Genomic DNA, 19,472 nt, shown 5'->3' on the forward strand with positions numbered 1-19,472 from the left:
TCGCTTTCCTGCACTGCACTCCCTAGATTGTCACCTGTCCTTGTCATTAGCACTAATCACCCACATCTGTTCACCATTAGGTCTATAAGTATCTTCACTGTTCATTCTGATTGATGTCTGCATTGTCTCGTGTCATGTTTGTTTTTCGGTTCCTGAATTCCCTGGCTTTATGTTCTTTAAGTTTAAGTTAAGTTTAAGTTCTTTAAGTTTATGTTCTAGATCTTGTTTATTTTGTGTTTTAGTTCTTAGTTTGCCATGTTGGCTTTGTTTGATTTGTTTGTTTATTGTTTTATTATTAAAATCTTTACTAACCTGCATTTGGACCCAGACCTCCCTTGTTTTACGTGACAGTTATGTATATGATATTGCATTTCTGTCTAGAGATAATCTTAAATATTACACATTTCACACTGCACCTTTAATATAGTATAATTAATTTAATATAAATGTGGAATTGCTAATGGCAAGGAATGAATAACTGACAACCTGCCGTTGAATTACAGAAAAAAAAAGGTGTCGTCATGTGACTGGAGCTATAAGGTGCGTTCCATTCGAACGTAAGTGGACTGCGAAGTGGACTTCACAGGGTATTCCGCCATCTTAAGTGTGATTCCAAACCGAAGGGAGCGAACATGTTCAGTTCCAAGGGCACTGCGAAATGCATAGGGAATAAGGGAACATCGCTACTTCACTTCACAGGAAGTGGACGGGGAAAACTACCCAACTGTCATTGCGCACCGCGTCACCAGTTTGAAATAATGATGGAGCAGAGCCGTTAAAGTTTTTTTTAAAGGTTCTGAAATGGAGCGGTTGCAATAAATGTTGTTATTATTATGCAAATTAGAGTGTTTATGAATGGTTATGGCGATTCATGTACATTTGCATATTGTATTTTATGAATGAAAGTAAAACTGGCGAGGTGAAGATCTGTCTTGTTTTATTTAATGTTATCACAGGATATATATATAGATATATTCTATATAAACTATAACATTTGTTTTCACAGGATAGATATATTTTTTAGATACATACGTTTATATGTATTTTATATGTATTTAAATTTGAAATTAAAACCAATTACAATATTTATTTATGTTAAATCATAATCTGCGTGACCCTTCCCATGATTTGCTTTGATGACGTTTCAGGGCATTCCAAATGAGTGATTATTGTCAGCGAAGTCCACTTCAACGGATATACCATGCTAAGGGAGTAGGGAGCAGTGAACACTGCGTAGGGACCCTGTCGATCGGAACGCACCTATAGTGTCATTGTCACACCCCTGGACTGTCTATGTTGGTTTCTCCCAGTGTCTCCCCCTGCTGGACTGTGTGTATTTGGTTTCTCCCTTGCCCATATTTGGACTTCCCCCTCGTTAGTGTGAATCCCTACAGCTGTCCTTGTTAATCAGTGTGCCTTTATAAGTTGGTGTGTTTGCTCAGTTCCTTGTCTGGTGTTGTTGTTACCGCCGTTGTTTCTGTGTTCTCCTGCACTTCCTGTCCCTCCATGTGGATTTATTAAAGACTTTAGTTTATATTCCGTTTGTACGTTCCTGTCTGCATCGTGACAGTCATCTAGTGGTCACTGATTTTCTTCATCTCAGCTGCGTGTGGATCGCGAGCTCTGTTTGTGTGGATTGAGCAAATCTAAGTAGAACAAAAGTCTCAAAATTCAAATGAATCAAATAGAATCAAATATAATTGAATAAATGTAAAGAAATGTAAAGAAATGTACGCGTGTCGCCTGATCCACAAATGCACATTTTAATTGCTACATGCCCAAATGATGATACTTTCGTACAAACTATAACATTTGTTTTCACAAATATGTCTCTCTGTTTGAACAAAATGCTGCACATTAATGTAATTCTTAACTCTGCAGACACCAGGTGGAAAGCATTTGTTTCAGTGTAGTGACTCAAATTTGCAATTTTTCCAAATCTTGTACATAAACTACGAAAATGAAGTCTCAAATTCCAAATGAACTGAACATGATTGACTCGAACAAGACGTCAATAAATGTACGCATGTCACCTAATTCACAAATCTCAAAATTGAAAGACATTTGTTTGTGGTTAGTAAGATGCATGGATAAGATGTATGCAGTACATGAATAATTGTGCGTGAATCTATTAATCAATATGAGTCTAAAATCATCCCCAAAACTAGGTGTGTCATAACTATAGCTATCAGATATTTCCCTTCTATACTGTGTGCTTTTAAATACACAGTGTTCTCTTAGAAATTGGCTCTGTTCTCTCAGATATTGAGTGTGTTGCTCAAAGCTTGTTTTTGCATCACTGAAGACCAGAAGAGCTTTTGTAATTCAGGTCACAAGTATAGGCTTATCTTCATTATGGCGCAGTCATGGCCCAATGGTAAGAGAGTCGACTTGTAACCCAAAGGTCGCCGGTTCGATTCTCACACTGGCAGGAATTGAAGGTGGGAATTGTGAATGAACAGCGCTCTTTCCACCTTCAATACTATGTCTGAGGTGCCCTTGAGCTCCGGTGTGTGTTCACTGTGTGTCTGTTCACTTCTCACTGCTGTGTGTGTGCACTTGGATGAGTTAAAAGCAGAGCACCAATTTCTACTATGGGTCACCGTACTTGACAATACGTCACGACTTTCACTTTTTTCAGTACTTGGAAGCAAGCTGATTATAGTCAGCCTTCTCTACACTGTCGACTAAACATACTAAGGTTTGACATTCACATTCACTGAATCACTATGTTCAAATATGCGGATGCATAGGAGCTTCATAACTATCACTAGCAGATATTTCCCGTCTATATTGTAGTATGACTGTTTCAGTGGCATTTTCTCCAAGAACACAAGGCAGGCAATGCCTACTCAAAAACCTGAGGAGTCAACAGTCAGAGTTCTTCAACCATCCTCAAAAACCTGAAATTTTGTAATGCAGTTTTCCAGATATGAGAACAATTAAATAATACTAGTGGTGGGCATAGATTATGGGCATAGATTATTTTTTTTTAATCTAGATTAATCTAGAATATGTGTGCTACCGAAATAATGACTAAAAGTAAGTCTTTGAGAACGGTTTTCTCAAGCCAGGTGGCGCATTAGACCAGGCGCTCATCTCCTGTTTCCAAAATGCATTACAAACTGCTTGACAATTGCATTTACAACACAATTAACTATACAAACTTGTTTAACCAAGTACTTCTGCGCAAAAGGCTGTACGACGTGCGTGTTCCCGTAAAATACACAGGCGCGCGGGCATGGATAGTCTTCCAATAAACTGCGTTGCTTTTAGAAGCGTCAATTCAGTTGTTGCATATAGTTTAATGTCTTTAATACAAAAATATTAATACACATTAATATGGCTGTTTGTTTTGTTTTCCACTTAGGCTATATGGCTGTTTTATTACAGCTCAGTCCTGTGAGAGTTTGTCATCAGCTCTACAATCTTTAAAATCTGTCCTGAGAGAGCTGGACCTGAGTAACAATGACCTGAAAGATACAGGAGTGAAACTGCTTTCTGATGGACTACAGAGAAACTCTAAGCTGGAGATACTGAGGTTTGAGTTCAAACGCTTTAATTGATTTTTTCCCCCCAACATTAAATTAATCATAAAAATCACATTGCCAAGACTTATTTTGTGTTTAATTACTGTTTTTACTCATTCAGACTTTCCATATGTAATCTCACTGCCCAGTCCTGTGAGAGTTTGTCATCAGTTTTACAATCCTCAAACTCTGGTCTGAAAGAGCTGGACCTGAGTAACAATGACCTGAAAGATACAGGAGTGAAACTGCTTTCTGATGAACTGAAGAGAAACTCTAAGCTGGAGATACTGAGGTTTGAGTTCAAACGCTTTAGTTGATTTTTTTTTTCACCATTAAATTAATCATAAAAATCACATTTCCAAGACTTATATTGTGTGCAATTACTGTTTTTACTCATTCAGACTTTCCATATGTAATCTCACTGCTCAGTCCTGTGAGAGTTTGTCATTAGTTTTACAATCTTCAAACTCTGTTCTGAGAGAGCTGGACCTGAGTAACAATGACCTGAAGGATCATGGAGTGAAACTGCTTTCTGATGGACTGAAGAGAAACTCTAAGCTGGAGATACTGAGGTAAACTGTTTTCCATAAAATAATTAACAACATGCTACCACATCTTTTTTGAGAGTGAAGCATGATGTCTCAGAGAGACTCAGTTTGAAGTAAATGCTACTTCAAATCAAGTCAAGTCAAGTCACCTTTATTTATATAGTGCTTGTAACAATACAGATTGTGTCCAAGCAACTGCACAGTATTTAAACAGAACAATAGTGTGTAAGTAACTCATTATTGTAGATAATAAATTTTTAGTTAAAGGCAGTTCATCAATGAATTCAGTGATATCATCGTCAGTTCAGTTCAAATAGTATACGACATCACTGGAAAATTGAAAAACTTCACACAAACTCCATTTAATACAAGTTTTATGAGTTTAAATCAACATGGATAAACATTTGAAAATATAAAATGCACCAAACATATTTCCAAATCTGTAATGAGAATTGCTATGAATCTATTGAAGTAACAGGAAGATAAGATAAGATAAGATAAGATAAACTTTATTGTCCCGAAGGAAATTCGTATTGGACACACTCAGTACATTATAATCTGCCGTTTCATACAAATAACATATTACATTCATGTGATACATACAATCAGTGGTCCATCACTAACCTTACTATATATAGTGAGCAACTAAATTGCACCCTACCCATTATATAATACACCTTTAGTCACCATAATCATAAAAAAATAATAATAATAATAATAATTAGGATTGTTGACCTCTGGCTAACTTATCATTTAACCCTCTAAGCGCCAAAGTCGAAGAATTGCGACAAGACGTCATACCTAATGAAATAGACTGTAGTTCCTAATACGGTGTAATTTCTCATTTGCATTCCTTACCACTAGATGGCAGACATGTAGTACTTCGATTCTAGACCAAAATTACGTCTTGTTCCTATTTAAAGTGTTGGAGGAAATCAGAGAGAAAGCGAGCGATCTTCATTGATGTGGAAGCAGTACAGTTCATAGCGTAAATAGAGTAAATTGTCAGATTTGTGAGGAGAAAAGCACCAAACGGCTGATAAAAAAGTTGTACCGTGAGGATGTGTTGCACATGTTATTTGCTAATTGTGACTCTAAAGGGGAATATTTGTCTTTTGGAAATGACGATCGGCCATCTAATAGACGCGCATCTCGCGGTACATCTTTGCGGAGCAGTTGTGCTGCTGTGTAAGACGAGATTGTTCATGAAGCACGAAAAAATAAAGCACAAACAAATGTTGCAAATATTATTTGCCGATTCTCACTCTGAAGGGGAATGTTTGCCTTTTGGAAGTGACGATCGGCCGTCTAATAGACGCGCCATGCGCGTCTCCCGGTACATCTTTCCATAACAATGGTGCCGCCGCGCACCATGAGAAAGTGATCACAAACAACAAACCAGCGATCATTTTGTCTCTTTGCCCAAAAGGAATGGGGGTGGCAGGGATGAATGTGGTCATAGTGTACACAGGGGTATAGTAATATACTAATAATTTAGTAATATCTTCTGTTTTATTGTTGGTTTCCTCTATTCTCATCCATTTGATCATTTTACTACTATATAGTAGTGTAATAAGTAATATTTTAGTTTTATTATTGGTGTTCTCTTTCTTGATCATTTGGAATGAGGATAAAAAGAAAAAAAAAACATGCAAATAAGTTCAAACATCCATTTATTATCTTTTATTTCCTGTATATTACTTATGAAAAGATCAAACAGTTGGCTACTGTTCACATGCATTTCATTACTACATCAAATAGTAATATAGTAAAAATTTAGTACTTTTTCCTGTTTTATTGTTGGTTTCCTCTTTCTGATTATTTGAAATAAGGATAAAAGACAAAAAAATGAGCAAATAACTTCAAACATCCATTCAATATTTATTATTCCCTGAATATTATTATGAACTGATCAAACAGTTGGCTACTGTACAGATGCATTTTACTATATAGAATAGTAATAATTTAGTACTTTTTCCTGTTATATTGTTGCCTTCCTCTTTTCTGATAATTTGGAATGAGGATAAAATGACAAAAAACTAAAAAACATCAATTCAATATCTACTATTTCCTGATTATTATGAATTTCAATAATGCCGCCCCCATGATGACGTCATAATATGCAAATTAGATGAGAATATTTACACCCCACATCAACTTTTGGTGATGCCCAACATTTTTCTAATTTACAGTAGATCTCTATCTTTAAGCTCTTTCAAGCCACAAGCTTTTGAAATCTTGATGTCAAAATCCTGCATTTTTCATAAAAAAATCCTGGTGCCTAAAGGGTTAATACTTTAATGGACAGTGGGACAAATGATTGCTTAAAACAGTTAAGTCTACACTGAGGAACTCTGAAACGCCTTCCCGAAGGTAATAGTTGGTACTCAGAGTGGAGGACATGAGTGGGATCTGAGACAATTTTTTGAGCCTGTCTGATAACAGTTTCTTCAAAAAGAGCCTGAAGTGTGGGATGCTGATTAACTCCCATTATTTTCATGGCTCTCTGCATTAACCGTGTAATTTGGGCTTTTAAGTGTACACTAAGATTGCCAAACCAGGGTGAAATACCATATCGGAGAATGCTATGCTATATGCTATATTCTGACCATTGATGACCAATGGTAAGTGATCTTCAATGGATTTAGGGTCAAAAATCATTTCCACTGTTTTCTTTGTATTAATACTGAGAAAATGTGTATCACACCACTGGACAAAATTCTGAACCTCATCTTTATAAGTAGCAACATCTGATGTTCCAGATATGAGACGTAAAATTGCTGTGTCATCAGAAAACTTAATCATATAATTGTTACCAGTACTGCATGTACATTGATTAGTATATAATGTGAACAGGACTGAAGAACTGACACACCCCTGTGGGGCGCCAGTGCTAATAGTCGTAGATTCAGACAACGTCTTATTCACCCTGACCTGCTGCCTACGATTGGTCAGAAATGAGTGGAGCCACTTAACAATAAAGGGATTGACATTCATCCGCTGCATTGTTTTCAAAAGAATATGAGGCTGTAAGGTGTTAAAGGCTGAACTAAAATCTACAAACAATAGTCTAGTAAATACCATAGGATTCTCAAGATGTTTAGTCACTAGGTGCACTAAACTGTTGATTGCATCATCAGTGCCTCTTTGATGTTTATAGGCGAACTGATAAGGATCCAACTGTGAACCTACTTCTGTTATTAATTGGCTCATAATAAGCTTTTCCATACACTTCATTACAACAGAAGTCAAGGCAATAGGTCTAAAATCATTATTCTCCTGTGGACAAGATTTTTTAGGAACAGGAGTGATGATTGCCTTCTTCCATAAAGCTGGTACAGTGTGAGAGTATAAGGACCTCTGGAAAATAGGGCACCAAGCTGATGTCAATTCATCTGCGCAAGTTCTTAATAAAAAAGGAGAAATGCCATCTGGACCTGTGGCCTTAGTTACATTAACTTGCTTAAAAACCTTATTGATGGATTTAAGGTCAATCTCCAACCTATCAGCATCATCAATAACCATACTATCTAGCATCATATTACATTCAGCAGAGAAATCATTGTTGTCAAATCTTTTATAAAAATAGTTCAACTCATTTGCTTTAGCCAGTTCATCTGTAACATGCAAAGACTTCTCCGTTAGTTTCATATTAGTTGCTATTTTCATAGAGTCCCATAGTTTTTTAGAGTTCATAGTTTGAAAGTTTTTCTCTATGAGTCCCCTGTGATGTTCTTTTGCCTCTTTTAGCCTCTGGTTTAACTCCTTTTGTGCAGTTTTAAGTTGTAAGTGATCCTTATTCTTGAATGCTTGATGTTTCCTTTTAATACAGTCCTTCAGTTCCTTTGTAACAAAGGGTTTATTGTTAGGGTAGACTTTGACTTTCTTTTTAGGAATCACAATATCAGCACAGTATTTGATGTAATCTGTAATGACTTCTGTGGCATTGTCCAGACTAGATTCCCTAGAGAATAGATCCCAGTCTGTGCATAAAAAGCAACCTTTCAGCATTTCTATGCTCTCTTCTGACCATACATTAATAGATTTAACCAGGGGTTTAGAGCTCTTGAGGGCAGTCTTGTAGGTAAGGATTAAATGAACAGTATTGTGATCAGAATTAGACAAAGGTGGTTTAGCTATGGCTGTATAAGCATGTTTTAAATTACCATAGCATTTATCCAAAGTCCGATTTTTCCTGGTATAACAGTTTATATACTGTTCAAAACCCGGCAGAGCAGTGTTTAAGTCGCAGTGATTGAAGTCTCCCAGAATAAGAATAGGGGCATTTGGGGTACATTGTAATTGTTCATGAACACAGTCTGCCACCCGTGTCGCAGCCCGTAAAGCGTTGCCGTTGGGGGGTACGTAAACAGAACAGATAAGAATGTTACCAAACTCTCGGGGTAAGTAGAATGGCCTGAGACTTACACATAACAGTTCTATATCAGAGCTGCAGATTTTCTCCCGGACCGTATGCTGTCTGCACCACTTTTCATTTACATACAAGCAAAGACCACCCCTTTTACTTTTTCTTGACATCACACTCCTATCGGAGCGAATGTGTGAAAACCCCTCTATTTCAATTAAACCTTCAGGGACCTCTGTATGTAACCAAGTCTCAGTATGTAATTATGTTTTTTGTCAGAATTAGATTAGACAGTTTACAGATAAGAGATTTTCTGTGTTTGTTAGAATGCAACTCCAAAATTTACGACTGTGACAGTTCACAGACATAACACTTGTTTTCACAACACCCGTGTTACACGCACGACATGCGAATTATTTTGTTTTTTAAATTAAATGTTACTTTAAAAAAGGAACTAAAAGTAATATGCTAAACTAAAGGTAATATGTTCTCTGCAATATAAAGCAAAACACATAATATAATGTTTAAAATATAACACAATATCAACTTCTTATTTACTTAACTGTTGTATGAAATCATATATCACAAACTCAGCATCCCACATTATTGCCAGAATCCCCTCCTCTCACCACATCACCCGTGTTTTGCAGCAGCTACACTGGCTTAATGTTAAGTTTCAGATTGACTTCACAAGATTCTCTTGCTAACTTTTAAAGCTATTCATAATCTGGCTCCTTTGTACCTATCTGATCTTCTCCACATCCATACTCCTTCTCGTTCTCTTCAATCTGCTTCCTCTCTTCATCTTACTGTCCCTTGTGCTTGAGTTTGCTGACGGAGAGTCTAAAGGATTGGTTAATCCCTCTTGTAGGTTTTTCAAGAACCATCCACTCGGCTATGCAATTGGTTTGCGAGTCACCAGCTGAGCCCTGTGGCATTCTACTACTTCTGTTCAGGGCAAGAGTGCTGCCGTCCTTGGGTGGAAAGTTGTAACTCTTCTTTTGAAGGGTGCGATAGAGCCAGTCCCCTCAGCTGGAATGGAGCAGGGGTTCTACAGCCCCTATTTCATTATTATCAGAAAGGATGGTGGACTCAGACCAACCTTGGTTTAAAAAAAAAACTAAAAAAAAAAAACTTTCTGAATCGGGTCCTGTTCGTGTTTAAAACACTACACATTTGCTGGGTGTGTTAACAACAAGAGGTTGGTGGCAATAGACCGGAAAGATGTGTATTACGTGTCCCAATCCTTTCAAAGTGCAGTTAGTTCCTACGTTTGCCTTCGAGGAATGAGCCTATGCGGCCAGTGCGTTTTCCCTGCTTCCTGTTTGCCTTGCCTTGCTGCAGAGTGGTCTGTGTTTGTTGTTCCCTGCAGCTTCGGTTTTCTGTTGGATCTTATTGTTAATTCTGCCGTTTTAAATTGATAGATATAGCTTAACTTGATTTCTGATCTTATCCATCAAACTAATCTGACTAATTTGATCGTTCGCATTATTTTATAATCACGGTACGAGTGCAGCATGTTAGCATTCCATTAGCCAGTTAACTTTCCACTCGCACTCCTTTCACGCTTTTAAACTCATAAACTCTGAAAAAAGTGTTTCAAAATGTTGCTGCTTCATTTACATGACCTTCCTCATATAGTATCAGCCCATATGTGGTCTCATTTGAAAGCTTAGAGTCTCCTCTTTACGAGGAATACCATAACTTTTAGTTTTATGATTCATAAAGTAGTAAAATTATGCTTAGAATTTATGTTGTTCCACACACAAATTTCCGCCTAACGATTGTGAAGAATTATTACAAAGAATGTGTATTTCTTATATTTTTCTCAAAACAGACAAGTCATATATCACAAGAAAGTGCTCATTCTCAAGAATCTGACCATGTAAATCATTTTATTGTGTGAGAAACACAGATCGAATAATCTTCAATTGAATCGCGATGTCAGAATATAATAAAAAGTGTTTCAAAATTGTTTCAAAATGTTGCTGCTTCATTTACATGACCTTCCTCATATAGTATCAGCCCATAATTGATCTCATTTGAAAGCTTAGAGTCTCCTCTTTACTAGGAATACCATAACTTTTAGTTTTATGATACATAAAGTAGTAAAATTATGCTTAGAATTTATGTTGTTCCACACACAAATTTCCGCCTAACGATTATGAAGAATTATTACAAAGAATGTGTATTTCTTATATTTTTCACAAAACAGACAAATCATATATCACAAGAAAGTGCTCATTCTCAAGATTCTGACCATATAAATCATTTTATTGTGTGACAAACACAGATCAAATTATCTTCAATTGAATCGTGATGTCAGAATATACTTGAAGAATATGATAATAAATTCTATTACTTTCCTCCACATACTACTGCTTCAGTTAGCCGCAAATAGCCATAAACTCCATTTTATTTTTTAGATTAGGATCTCTTCTTTCAAACAAGACCATTTTCACGTTTCTGCGTTGCACCATTGCTGAGAAATCCGTTATTTTGCCAGATGCGCTCGGGCGCGGCTTTCCAAACGCGCTCTGAACCGCTCAAGCAGGTGTGTGTGTGTGTGTGTGTCTGCGGCTGCACTTAGAGCGTGTCAGTAGATCAGATTACACCCTCCGACCGCATGCCGTGCTGCTCCGAGGTGTGAACGATGACAGCTCAGCCTCTCCAGACGCGAAGAAGAAGCAGAGCCATGGAGAGGTTCCGGGTCACAAAAGATGCTTCGACGGTGCCGGGCATTGTGGGATATGTAGTTTTTGGACTCTTACACCGGAGATATGCGTCTGTTGGCGTCTCAGAGGAATATAGCGGTCTCAATTATCCAAAATAGACGCTAAATGAATAAATAACGGGCCGTTTCCATGGAGAGCAGAGGATCCGCGGCTCATAAGCGCGTCTATAAGAATAACAGTGCTTCTATTCAGGTTTGTTTTATTCTTATAATTACTTTGAACCGTAAAAGACACCAAAACAATCTGCTAAGCTATGTATTGAGTGTATATTGAATGTTGACAGTAAAGTACAGTATGTGTTTCAGTAAATACACAGGCAAACATAAAAATGAAACATAATTCAGTCAATTATCATGAAAAGTGCTATGGTACATAGTAAAATAGTATTCTATTCTATTCTCAATAATGTGCTTTATAAAGCCTGTTTTTGCAAAGAAACAGAAGGAGACTTTTAGGGGGAAAAAGGGCAATGCGACTCCCTTCGGTTATAATTCAATAACTTTCAATTAGAAACTGTTATATGAAAAAATCTTTTTTCTGGTATATCCTGAGACCTAGTGGAATCAAACAAAACAATTTGCAAAGAACTGAGACACCTAAATCCTGAGTTATAGACTTTCAAAAAAAAACTTTTGAAAAAAAAATCAAAAAGCGCCTATGTTTTTTTTGTTTTTATTGTAATATTTGAAATCTATATAATGTTATTTATAAAGAATTACACTGATATTATGTAGTTTAAAAGGTTTTCTATACAATGAAACCATTTTTTTTTATTTCCTCCATTGTATGTGTATAGGGGAACCATTTGAATTTAGGTAGGCCAAATGCAGGCGGAAATCCCCCAAATTGCCGCAGAGTGTAAGGGGTTAAACTCTTGTTTACTATCTTTAGCATTGCGTTAGCCGGTTAGCTTGTCATCTGCGTTCCATTCACGTTTTTTCTCTCGTGTTTAATATCGTTAGGACTCCTTTAGCCAGTTCGTTACGTTTTTTCAGGAATTCGAACAACATTAGTTGGTAAGTTGGAATCTTTCCACAATCACGGTGAGTAATGGCTTCTTCTCCTACAATTGTTGTCTGCACTGCTTGCCACATGTATAGCTTATCTATCTCTACAATCGGACATTGGTACAAACTGCTGGGTTCGTCTGGCCAGAGGAGAACTGGTCCCCCGACTGAGCCTGGTTTCTCCCAAGGTTTTTTCTCAATTTCTGTCACCTGTGGAGTTTTGGTTCCTTGCCGCTGTCGCCTCTGGTCTAGTTGGGGACACTTTCCAGCGATATCATATACTCTTTGAACTGAACTGACGATGATATCACTGAATTCATTGATGAACTGCCTTTAACTGAAAATTGATTATCTTCAATAATGCGTTACTTACACACTATTGTTGTGTTTAAATACTGTGCAGTTGCTTTGACACAATCTGTATTGTTAAAAGCGCTATATAAATAAAGGTGACTTGACTTGACTATACAAAATCTGCACACCCCATTTCATTGGCCTTTTCTCAAGATATTAGAGGTGTTTGGGCTCCCAAGAGTGACTCCTAGTGTCATAACAGAGATATTTTTGAGACTTTTGAGAATGTCTGAGCTTTTTAATTTTGTTGCCATGTTTCAAAAACATATTTGCGGAGACTGAGACGGCTGAAAGCGCACCCTGTTTATTTTCATTATTTTACAAAAGCACAGTGTTTTGTTGATTTGCTGAGCATACACAAATAAAAGTAATTCAAATAATAAATTGCACTTAAATATACAATAAAAAATTAGGTAATCAGGAAAAAATGCAAGTGATTCTCCCAGTCAACCCTGGGTGTCTAGTTAAAATACATTGTGGCTGTTCCTAAATACATTTGTACTTTAATGGAATATAACTGTTTCTGATTATGCTACTTTTGTGACTGAAACTACAGAAAATAACAGCTGAAATGACTGTCTTAGTGATGTCTGACAGCCAAACTAATGTAACGTGGACCTGTTTCTGTGTGTGTCTGTAGGTTGTCTGGCTGTATGGTGACAAAGGAAGGCTGTGATTGTTTGTCTTCAGTTCTGAGTTCAAACCCCTCACACCTGAGAGAGCTGGATCTGAGCTACAACCACCCAGGAGATTCAGGAAAGAGGCTGCTCTCTGAAAAATGCAAAAATCTGGACAAACTCAAGTATGTTGAGCAGCAACGTTTTTTATAGATTTCAGTGTCTCTATGTACATAGAAGTCTAAGGGTTTCTAGAGGACACAACAATATAACAGATTTAAAGAGCACTAGTCTGAGCCAAATAAACAAAAATAACTTAGATAGTTTCAGTGTAAGATACATTGATCTCCACTGTCCTCTCTCATTAAATGCATATAACACGCATAAAATAAATAAGAAGCAACTATGTTGATTTCATTTAGTTAAATGACAACACACAATCAAACTACTTCCTACTTGTTTTTTAAATTTTGAAAAAAAGGTAAACAACTCTCCCACTGATTTGTGTCATGTCAAAATGAAACATGAAATAGCTTGAAAACGTGATGACTGTGTCCGTTTTTAGTGATGTAACAGGGACTTGACGACAGCGTTGAAGATCCAAACGCAAACTTTATTAAACAGATCGTTGTCAAAACAGGCAGGGTTAAAAACCAGCAAACAGGAACAAACAGGGTTCTCCAAAAAAGTAATCCAATAATACAGGCGAGGGTCAAAATCCAAGTGGGCAGTCCATAGTAACATGCAATAAAACAATGAAACCAGACAAGACCATAACTATGACTATAACTATGGAACAAAACAAAACAGAACATGGCAATGGCAATAGGGAAAAACGCTTGGTAGAGTCTGCAACAGCAAAACAATAATTTGCGATGTCCTGTTTGGCATGGCCTTATATGGCTGCCAAACAGGAAATAACCAAAGAAGCAGAGGGAGCAGTAACAGTCTGTGTAGAGCAAGGGCTCCCTCTGCTGGCCTGGCATTACAGACCTGGATCATGGAACAGAGGTGGGCCTGGACCGTGGAGCAATGGCAGACAGTGGAACAGTGGAGGCCCTGAGCCATGGAACAGTGGCAGACAGTGGAACAGTGGAGGCCATGGCGGAGCAGGCACAGCAGGAAGCGTTGGCATTGCAGGCAGAGCAGGAGGCCATGGCGGATCAGGGAGCGTCGGCTCTGCGTGGCTTGCCTATAATCCAACAAAACTCACGGGGGAACTTGTGGGCTGGAAGGGCTGGATTTGTCCATGGCCAAATTTTAACCCCAGTCCAGCCCTGCACTCCAGCAAGGATATAGCCAGTGTTAGGGTCATTACTCAAAAAAGATTACTTCTTATTTCTCTACTACTTGCTTATTTATCAAACGGGTGCTTTCTCTTCATCCTCTGCAAATGAAGCTATAGTAGGTAGTTTGATAGAAAGTCGTTTGAATAAATAAACGTTTGCGATTGACAACGCGATTGACAATGTTGCGATAACAATACTTATAGGCAGCAACTAATGATCATATCTTCCGCTCCAAGAAACACATGTTAATGCTCAGTAGTACACATTTATGGTTCTTTAATGTATTTGCATTGTAATAAAATGCATTTATTTTCAATGGGCAAATATGCAGCCAAAACAGGTAGCCTAGTGCATTCCAAATTTTTCAACATTAACATTTTAATATAACATAGTCACTATGGCCTTTAGAAATGTTTTTTGGGGAGGTGGGGTAATGCACAATATGCCCCTGTGGAGCGGCCTAAGCTTTTGTCCTCAATGGCATTTTTTTCCTTACATTACTTTTACTTTTTTACTTTAAGTAGTTTTGAAACCAGTACTTTAATACTTTTACTTGAGTAAAAAGCTTGAGTTGATACTTCAACTTCTACAAAAGTCTTTTTAAATCTTAGTATCTATACTTCTACTTGAGTAATGAATGTGAATACTTTTGACACCACTGAATCCGATAGATAAGACCCCAGCATCCACCTGAGCAAATATCGTAATTACATCATCAGGCAGCATTACAGCTTGTTAATGCATGTTCATGCAATGATGAGATGGACATAGTTAGCCAATGCATGCCATTTTACTTTATCATGTAGATTAAGTTATCAGGGTTATAGTGCACAAACTCCTGGGTGGACTGACTTGAATAAACAAATAAGCAGAATATAAATGTTCTTTCTTCATTTCCTGAACTATCTCAAAAGTTTGTTTCATAGCAAAAACAGACAACTCCACATCTTATGTTTCAGAGTTAAACAAAAACACGTGTTTAATCTTCATAATCTCCTCAGATGACAATGTAGACGACCAACAATCGTTTGTTGTGATCATGGGCTGTATGTTCTTTTTTGTTTTGTTTTTTAAGACCGTATGGTTGTGATAACACGCAATACAGAGATCAGCTTTTCCCTCACCATTGTAACATGCTGCTTTAGCAAGGTTCTGTGAAAAACATTTCAGCTTATTTTCCTTTTGCATGTTGCTAAGCTCTAGAATATTGCTAGAATTTTTAATTCATGGTTTAACATGTTGTTTTATCTTGATTATATTGTTTTTATAATCATTGGAAGCCAAGATCATAACTGAATTAATAATAATATGACTCTGTGTGTGTTTTATAGTGTGGATCATGGAGGAGAATCCAGAATTACAGCAGGACTACACAAATGTATGTACTCTCTCTCTCTCTCTCACACACACACACACACACACACACACACACACACACACACTCTCACTCTCACTTTTGACTCTGCTTCAGAAGGACTGTAATGACTGATCAAACCAGTAGTAAAACAGGTGGTATATGAGCTGAGAAATCAAATTTCCTTGACCTTTTGACATAAGAGGTCACTGTACTTTTAAGAAATGAAACGTTCTCAAAACACAGAGTCTAAAAGCAGCTTATATTGAAGGCAAGCTGCTAAAACGAGCTGCTTTATCTTTAATAAAGTGTCTGACCGCGTCTGTAAGAATCTGGTCGTTTGTTCGCTTCATTTTATCACATATTTGTTTTAAACAAGACACAGTTTGATGCAGGATTTTCAGAGAGAGTGAAACTAAAAGACGATGCTGCGTGACTAAATTGATCAGACAGTAATGGTGCATGATGTGACTGGGACTTAAAAGTCGTTAAATGACATCAAAATAGCATCATTTATTTCTATAGGCATACTTTATAGTGCCTTCATAGTTATTAATACCTTTTTTGATTTGCTGTAGGAAATATAGTATGTACATTAGTGTGATACACATGTGGAACCAGTTTCATAATCGATGTTTAGACAGCGGCAGACTGAGACATGGACGAGTAAAACTAGAGCAGAGAATAGATTGTGTATTGCAGTTGAGCAATTTCAGCAAGAATGATCTTATTACATTTGTTGTAATGACGATAGGTAATGAGGTAATGAGGTTAGAGGTCAGGGTCAGCCGATATGTGCTGCCGATGTTTTTGGCCGATTTTTAGGGCCGATATCTTGAAGTTCTTCCCTTTATTTGCATGCTAAAATGTCACACTAATAATAAGTGGATGCCCATCATTTCTAAACTTAACATCAAGAACAATGAACACAATGAACCATCTTTCGGATCTTGATTTTGTGCACTGCACAGTATTATAATAAAAGATTTAACCAAAGTTAACCAAACAAATCGAACTGACCAAGTATCCACTTCACATTAGGTGACCTTAACAACTATGTACTTACATTTAATTTAATAATTTGGTACAGTGTACTTATTGTGTACATGTTTTTACATTGTATTTATATATTTTTAAAAACCTATATGTAATTACATTAGTAATTAATTTCTGTATTTACCACTGTTGAACCAACCCTTACACCCTAACCCACCCTCAAACCTATCCATACCCCCAAACCTGCCCCTAACCTTACCCATATCCCACCTTAATAGAAGCAAAAGTGTTTTGCAATGCAATATGACCACATTAAGTACATTGTTCTTTAAGCACATAATCATTAAGGCCACCTAATATAACGTGTGACCGTATTAAATATATAAAACAGATAATATAAGTAAGGGATAATCAACGGTTTTCCGACCGCCCTCCGCGAAGTGCATTTTAAATCCTTTAACGCACGGCAAGCCGTTGATTATCCCGCTTATTCCATGGTTATAGACAAATTAAAACTAGGATTGATATTTGCAGCGCAAAATTTGACTGAATGGATAAAAAAAACGGTTATTTTTGTCAGTTATGACACACAGCTCTAGCATTCTGTCCGCTTCAAATCAGACACAGAGATTAAATAGTCCGGTAAAATCACATTTATTTGAATGAAATTTAGCATTTACTTCAGTAGATTATCGATCGACCAAGAGAGAGTGTGAAGACAGGAGAGATGACAGTTGTGTGTGTGCGTAACGTTACCTGTCTGCATGCTGTGCGTCTCTCTCTACAAACAACAATTCATTCACAAACAGCAGCTTTACCGCCCCGTTGCTGAGGAATATAATGTAGCGATCTAGTATCTAGGCTATTTTAATAAGGATCGCAGGCAAACGCTGACAAGAAGTTTATGTATGTGCGCAGCACAATGCGACCTCCGACCTCTCTCTCTCTCTCTCTCAATCTCTCTCTCTCTCTCTCTCTCTCTCTCTCTCTCTCTCTCTCTCTCTCTCTCTCTCTCTCTCAATTCAATTCAATTCAATATGTGCTTTATTGGCATGACAATTATTACAGTGTATTGCCAAAGCAGAGTGTTTACATTGAATGTAAAACAGGTATGTATGCAACAGAAACATGCATGTATATACATTTTTAAAAAGCAGGACAAATAATGAACACATTAGAATTCTATGAACAATTTAAAATTCAATGTGATGTGTGTGTGTGTGTGTGTGTGTGTGTGTGTGTGTGTGTGTGTGTGTGTGTGTGTGTGTGTGTGTGTGTGTGTGTGTGAGTGTGTTTGGGTGTGCATGCGTGTATGTGGCGGGCGCATCACTGATTTGTTGACTCCTCCCTCTTTTTGTGACAGGCATCAATGTATCTTGCTGCTAGTAAGATACAATCTTGTTTTTCACCTAATAAATATTGAAGTTGTGTTTTCTTGTTTAACATTTTAAAGCCAGGGCAAAGTGTTTCAAATTTTGGATAAAATTTTGTTCTAATTTCTTGGTAGTTAGGACAGCTGGTGAGGAAGTGTTGCTCTGTCTCCACTTCCCCATGATTACAGTATGGGCAGATGCGGCTCTCTTTGGGCAGCCAGTGCTGTCGATATCTGCCCGTCTCTATAGTCAGAGAATGATTGCTCAGTCTGTACCTCGTCATTTGTCTTCTTAATTTACAGTTTTTCACTGTACTCAGATAATCTGCAGTTGCGTAATCTCTATGTAGGGCCAAATAACATTCAAGTTTACTTTGTTTTTCTGTCGTTTCATTCCAATAGGATAGATAATTTTCTTTGTGTGCTTTTATAATTTGGTTGGGATGAATTTTGTGAATGGATATTTCATTTTCCTGATTCTGGATGTTGTTATTTATGTTAGTGTGTTTTTGCAGCTTCAGGAGCATCTGAATCAGGGGACTTTTTTCAGGGTTCACTTCATGGTTTTTAAGGGCTTTAAAATGGTAAGAGTTGGGGTCACTCGTTTTTAGGTGTTTCCAAAATTTAATGGCTCGTTTCTCAATGCGCATTAGTAGAGGGTATTGGCCTAATTCTGCCCTGCATGCGTTGTTCGGTGTGTTCCTCTGTACTCTGAGAATACTCTTACAGAACTCAGTATGCAGAACTTCAATCGGATTTTTGTCCCATTTTTCAAATTCGTGATTTAGGAGAGGACCCCATACTTCACTGCCATATAATGCAATAGGTTCTATGACTGATTGGAATATTTTGAGCCAGATTCTAACTGGTATTTCAATTTGGATAGATTTTTTGATGGCATAAAAGGCCCTTCTTGCTTTCTCCTTCATTTCATTCACAGCCAAATTCAGCTTACCAGTTGCACTTATTTTCACCCCAAGGTATGTGTAGTTTGGGGCATATTCAATTTTGGTCATACCAAGGGTGAAATTGTATCTCTTTCCCTGACATGTGGGTCTTTTCTGGAATGTTAGTACTTTAGTTTTGTTAGGATTAATAGTCAGGGCCCAGGTCTGACAAAACTTGTTCAGAATGTCTAGGTTCTGCTGTAGACCCTCTTCTGTTGGAGACAGCAGAACCAGATCATCTGCAAACAACAAGAACTTTATGTTGCAGTCATGTAGTGTGAGGCCAGGTGCTGTTGATTGTTCTAGGAGTTTCGCCAATTCATTGATGTAAATATTGAAGAGGGTCGGTGATAGTGG

At 37.4% G+C, this 19,472-nt stretch overlaps 1 long non-coding RNA gene across 1 annotated transcript in view; it reads left to right on the forward strand.

The window, feature by feature from the left end:
- The first annotated feature begins 12,335 nt into the window (after positions 1-12,335).
- LOC141339345 (uncharacterized) overlaps positions 12,336-19,472 on the forward strand; it is a 299,598-nt gene continuing 292,461 nt past the window's right edge. The window contains exon 1 of the long non-coding RNA XR_012355950.1: positions 12,336-12,374. This is a non-coding gene — a long non-coding RNA (uncharacterized lncRNA). The remainder of the gene's footprint in view (positions 12,375-19,472) is intronic.

This window comes from Garra rufa, chromosome 1 (genome assembly GCF_049309525.1).
Source record: "Garra rufa chromosome 1, GarRuf1.0, whole genome shotgun sequence".
Classification (NCBI taxonomy): Eukaryota; Metazoa; Chordata; class Actinopteri; order Cypriniformes; family Cyprinidae; genus Garra; species Garra rufa.